Raw genomic sequence first — 6,187 nt, forward strand, 5'->3', positions numbered from 1 at the left:
GTCGCAAGGCAAATCTCTTGACATTGACAAGCTTGAACCACAAGCATTGACATCATACAAACCAAACCACAATGCATCACCATGATACATGTCACCCACATCAAGCAAAGACAATATCCGCCATGTTTACATCAACATGGATGTCTCTACTTTCCAAGTCACAAAGCTCTACTAAATGTAGATTAACATGATGACACATGTTCTTGTTTCAAAGGGCATTTGGAATGTTGTGCAGGGCATTGATGTATGTTCGCCTTCTGTGGATATATGCTATGTTGAGGATGTTGCAGGTTCTAGTAGATGTGTTGTTGCTAGAGTTGTTTTGCTTGCATGTCAGCAATTTGGTTGGGATGCTAGAGTTGAGTAGGCTCATACATTGATTGCATTATTTATAAAGCACACTATTATTGCTCACATTTGCTCAACAAAATAGGATTGAGATACTTCCGTAGGTCTTTATGCAAGTCGCACTGAGGCAAAAATTGTATTGCTTCATGAAGACCTAGAGTGTAAGATTATGCAAGAGAAAGATGACACATAAATTTTTCTTGATGGTATCAAGGACATAATAAGTAACTCATTTCTAGAGGTGAAGTTATTTCTGACACTTTATTTGTACAAACTCTTCTAGATGCATTGCCAGACTTTTACTAGTACTCAAAGACTTATGATCCAAGGAAACCCTTAAGCTGTCAAGTTTGATACATCATGCGTATTTACAATGTTACAAGAATCACTTCAAGAAAGAACAGTCCTAAATAGTGTATAGTTGAATAGGCTTTTGTTGTTCTTCGAAGAGGGGGTGGTAACAGCATTGCAACCACTTCTTGTGGTTCTTCTATGAGTAGCAGATAACATGTGTGCGTGCAATGTAAGAGATGTGAATCTATCTGTCCAATAGATTTTCTTGCTTTTGCGGAGATGGTACGATGTATAGTCAAGTCAAGTTTTACCACATTCGTTTCGATTGAGGTTGTCGTGTGTGCTACTTATGTACTTAAGAGGTGTCTTACCACAACCTTGCAATTTAAGACTCCTTATGAAACGTAGCATGATAAGAAGCAATCTATAGATCACATGCACGTCTTTGGTTGCTTAGCTTATGCTTTGGAACCACAAAAGCGGCGGAGAAAATTGGATGTCAAATATAGTTTCGTTGGTTATAATCATGAAAACAAGGGTTTCAGGTTATACAATCCGCAAATGAAAGGTATCTTGGTTTCACAAGATGTTGTATTTGTGGAGGATTCCATTCAGCCGTTATTATTAACCAGAGACAGTAATGTAACCTCATAAGACATTTATGACTTTTTCAAAAATGTCAGATCAATCTATCAATGATACCGATATACATTATGTACTTGATGTGGAAAGGACTGAGAATGGAGAGACTAGGGGTGTACCTAAATGGTCGGTGCATACTTTGTGTAACAGTAAATTGATCTATGTCTAGTCAAGTTCTCGCCATGCAACATATGCATCAAATTGTTATGCTTTCGTTGTTTCTAGTTTATGTGATAAAGAGGAACCTTTTCTCTTGATAAAGCACATAATCCAAAAAATTGAATGGTTGCAATGCAAATAGAATATGATGCACTTGTTTTAAAAAAATGAAACATGGACTCTATGTGATTTGCCTCTTGGATAAAATCCCATTGGTACGAAGTGGGTTTTAAGTCAAAATGTAAGCCGGATGGTGAGATTGATCGTTACAAGGAGAGACTTGTTGCAAAATTTATGCACATCGCAAAGGCATTGACTGTTGGGGTATAAAGCTCAATGTGGTTGCCCAGGTAAGTGGGCGGGCCGCCAGGTATGTACACATATTCTTTTGTAAAACCCTAATAAGAACTCACTATGCTCTGCACATTACAGTAGAGCGAGAGCACCATATCGTCGTGCTCTTCTTCTCGCACTCTCTCTCGCATCGCACTTTCGCTCATACTCCTTCAACTGGTATCAGAGCTCAGATCGAGGCTCGGGGCAGCACTGCAGGAGGCTAGAGTCACCAACTCAGATTGGAGTGAAATTCGACAGGCAAAGACACGGCCCCAAATCTTGTGGGACAGCCCGTAGGGCTAGGTGTTGTCAGAATTTCATTCTGAGGTCATCTCGGCCACCGTTCAGCTTCGACAAAGGTCTGCGCATGCCATTTTGGACTACGTGGTCTCGACGGGTGCAGATCCGACTCTGCAAATTTGGGGTTTTCGGCCTACGACTGCAGGTGCTGAGGATATCGACACTCCCAGAGTGTTGATTTGTGGTTGTCTACACATCGAAGGACGGCTCACGGTTCTTGGAGGCGTGTCACATACGACACGGACGCATCTACACACAGACTGTAGGCGACATCCACTAGTTCATCAGGTAGCTTGTGTTTGCTGCTTGATATTCCAGATTTCATCCTGACATTGCAGGTACTTCCACATGGGATGTATTATCAGAGACAATGTATGTCTGTTGAGGGTTTGCTGGCTGTGAGTCACGCAGCAAACAACCGCCGCAGCGGTTACAGCATACAGTGGGAAATTTGTGGATGTATGACTGTGGGAAGTCTATGTACTGTCAGATTTATTGCAGCCTTTGTTGAGGGTCAAGTGAGGTTTTATTGAGCTGGGGGATTCTCGAATGTTGAGATCCTTTCGGTGATACAGGTCTTGGAGCGATCCCTTGAGCACCCTTAGATAGGCAGCTAGGATATATTGACTGTGAGTTAGACAATTGGGATTGCATCTTTCCTTTACTGCCGTTGAGGCATTGTCGTAGTCTATGCTTACAGGACAGTGACAGGGCAGTCAGAGACAGTACAGGTGCAGGACAGGTTTACCCACAGCTTACAGTGTTAGAGAGACAGTGGTTTTTTGAGCTGTTTTTTGGTCTGTTTTTAGTACACTAGAGCCATTTTACAAAGGAGACTCTGCCAAAATTTTTGCAAAATCTGAAGCTTTCTTGGTTCATTTGACAGGTTGATATTGGTTCAGAGATCAGTTTACAGGGGAAACTTTGCCGAATTTTTCCCAGGAAAGTAAACTATTGTGAAGCGTAGCTATGGCTGGATCACAGGACACTGCTCTTTACAATATCAAGAAGCTGGATGGAACCAATTTCCCATTGTGGAAGAAGCAGATTTGGCACGTGTTGGTACAAAAGAAGCAGATAAAACCTATAAAGCTCAAGGGGATAAAACCAGAAGATATGGACGAAGACGAATGGAGCGAAATGGATGAATTGGCACTTTCTACCATTATGCTGACTTTGGCAGAAAGCGTTTACTTCAATGTAGCAGACGAGATGTCGGCTTATTATGAGAAGCAAAGTGTAGCTTCACAGGTATATTGTCTTAAGAAGCTTGTTGACTTGAAGATGAAAGAAGGGACACCTATGTCCAATCATCTGAATGAATTCAACACAATCTATAGTCAATTGTCAGCTCAAGGTGTCAAGTTTGATGAACCTGTTAGAGCTATGTTCCTGTTGATCACATTGCCGGAAAGTTGGGACACTTTTCGCACAGCTTTGAGTAATTCTGCACCTCCAGATGGTTTGAACATAGCAGGTGTAGAAGGAAGTCTGCTTACTGAAGAAACCAATAGAAAGACAATGGACAAAGGCAAAGGAACAGCCTTAGTTGTCAGGGGAAGGACCAAAGAAAAGTACAAAGGTGGAAAGAGGAATCAGTCTCGTAGCAAGTCCCACAGTGCTAAAGGCAAGAGTGACATAGAATGCTACCATTGTGGCAAGAAGGGTCACATGAAAAGAGACTGCAGAGAATGGAAAGCAGAAAAAGGCAAAGAGAAAGTTGAAGACCATGGTGAGAAGAACAAGTCCTCAGTGAAGATTCAAGAAATAAATGTGACAAACACTGTTGCAGAGGATGACAGTCTAGTGTCAGGAGACATCTACTTCTTGAAGAATATAATGGACTCAGCTCTTCTTATAGCATCTGATGGAAATGCACTGAGTGACTGGATTATAGACTTAGGGGCATCACTTCATGTGTCTCCAAACAAGGAGTGGTTTACCTCTTATGTGACCACTAAAGATCATGTTCGGTTAGGCAATGGGCAGACATGTGAGATCTTAGGTGTTGGAGATGTTCAATTGAAGTTTCAGAATGGCTCTTCTTTCACGCTGAAGAATGTGAGACATGTTCCCGCAATTACAAAGAGCTTGATCAGCACAGGTTTACTTGATGATGCTGGCTACGTCACCACTTTTGGACAGAGCATGTGGAAGATATCCAAGGGTTCTATGACAGTAGCACATGGAGTAAAGTCTGGAGGACTTTACATGATTTATGTATCAAATGTCTCTAAAAATGTAATCAATGTAACCGAGCAGCCGAACGTTTCTTTGTGGCATAGCCGGTTAGGACATATGTCCAAGAAGGGAATGGAAATCTTGTCTCGTTCTGGTTATTTGCCTGGCTTTTCATTTAATGATTTTGAATTCTGTGAACATTGTCTGTATGGTAAGCAAACACAGCAGCCACATAAGCATAGAAGCAGTAGAAGAGATACACAGTTGGCACTTGTTCATAGTGATTTGTGTGGACCTATGCCTAACCTATCTCTAGGGGGAGCTTCTTACTTTATGACATTTATAGATGATTACTCGAGGAAAGTATGGGTTTACTTTCTCAAGCACAAGGATGAAGCGTTTAGTGTTTTCAAAACGTTTGTGACACTTGTTGAGAATCAGAGTGGCAAGAAGCTTAAATGCTTACGCACTGACAATGGTGGAGAGTATGTTTCAAAGGCCTTTCAGGACTTTTGTGAGTCAAAAGGTATAAAACGTGAACTTACTGCTCCTTACAATCCTCCTCAAAATGGTGTTGCCGAGAGGATGAATAGGACCATACAAGAGAAGGTCAGAAGTATGTTGTCTAATGCACAGCTGCCAAATGGGTTTTGGGCTGAAGCTGTATCAACAGCTGTTCATCTTGTAAATAGATCTCCTAGCAAGGTTTTGCAGAAGGATTCAGTGCCAGAGATGGTATGGTCAGGCAAAATGCCGTCATACAAGCATCTCAGAGTCTTTGGTTGTGAGGCATATACTCACATTCCAAAGGAATTTAGGAACAAACTTGAGCCAAAGAGTAGAAAGTGCATCTTTCTAGGCTATGGTAATTCTGGTGAGATGGGGTACAGACTTTGGGATCCCGAATCCAGAAAGGTTGTCCGCAACAATGATGTTCACTTTAATGAATCCAAATATCATTCTAAACCAGAGAGGGTTGAGGAGATTAGAAGAGTTGTCTTCCAAGAAGATGGACCTGCACGTGCAAGACAAAATGTCAGGGCTCAAGAGGAGCAAGGACAGGATAGAGTGGAACCACAAGTTGTGGCTGATCCTGAGCCACCTATTGTGCGTAGATCTGGACGTGTCACGCAACCTCGTGATAGGTTTGTTCCATCTATGAACTATGTCATGTTGACTGATTGCAATGAGCCTTCATGTTACAAGGAAGCAGTGCAAATGAAGGACTCCGGGAATTGGCAATTGGCCATGCAGTCAGAGATGACAGCTCTGCATAAAAACAAGACATGGAAGCTAGTTAAATTACCACAGGGCAAAAAGGCTCTACCTTGTAAATGGGTTTACAGGTATAAGATCACCGCTCATGATAGTCAGCCAAAGTACAAAGCAAGGCTTGTTGCCAAGGGCTTTAAGCAAGAACAAGGCATTGACTTTGATGAAATCTTCTCTCCGGTGGTCAAGATGACTACATTGAGATGCTTTCTTGCATTGGTTGCTATATTAGATTTGGTGTTGCACCAAATGGATGTCAAGACAGCGTTCTTGCATGGTGATTTAGATGTGGAAATTTACATGCAGCAGCCAGAAGGGTTTGTTGAGAAAGGCAAGGAAGATTGGGTATGCCAGTTGTTAAAGAGTCTTTATGGCTTAAAACAATCACCGAGGGCATGGTACCATAAATTCCACAAGTTTATGCTTTCTCAAGGCTACAAACGTAGTGAGTTCGATCACTGTCTATATACAAAGAAGGCTAAGGATGGCAGTTGGCTGATCCTTATTTTGTATGTGGATGACATGTTGATTGCTAGCAAGCACTTGGAAGAAATTTCAGCTTTGAAGTCAAAGATGGCAAAATCGTTTGGCATGAAAGACATGGGTGAGGCAAGTCATATACTTGGTATGCGCATTGAGAGAGACAGATCAAAGA

The sequence above is a fragment of the Adiantum capillus-veneris genome, chromosome 12 (assembly GCF_014529385.1).
Source record: "Adiantum capillus-veneris isolate H3 chromosome 12, ASM1452938v2, whole genome shotgun sequence".
In the NCBI taxonomy this organism is placed as follows: domain Eukaryota; kingdom Viridiplantae; phylum Streptophyta; class Polypodiopsida; order Polypodiales; family Pteridaceae; genus Adiantum; species Adiantum capillus-veneris.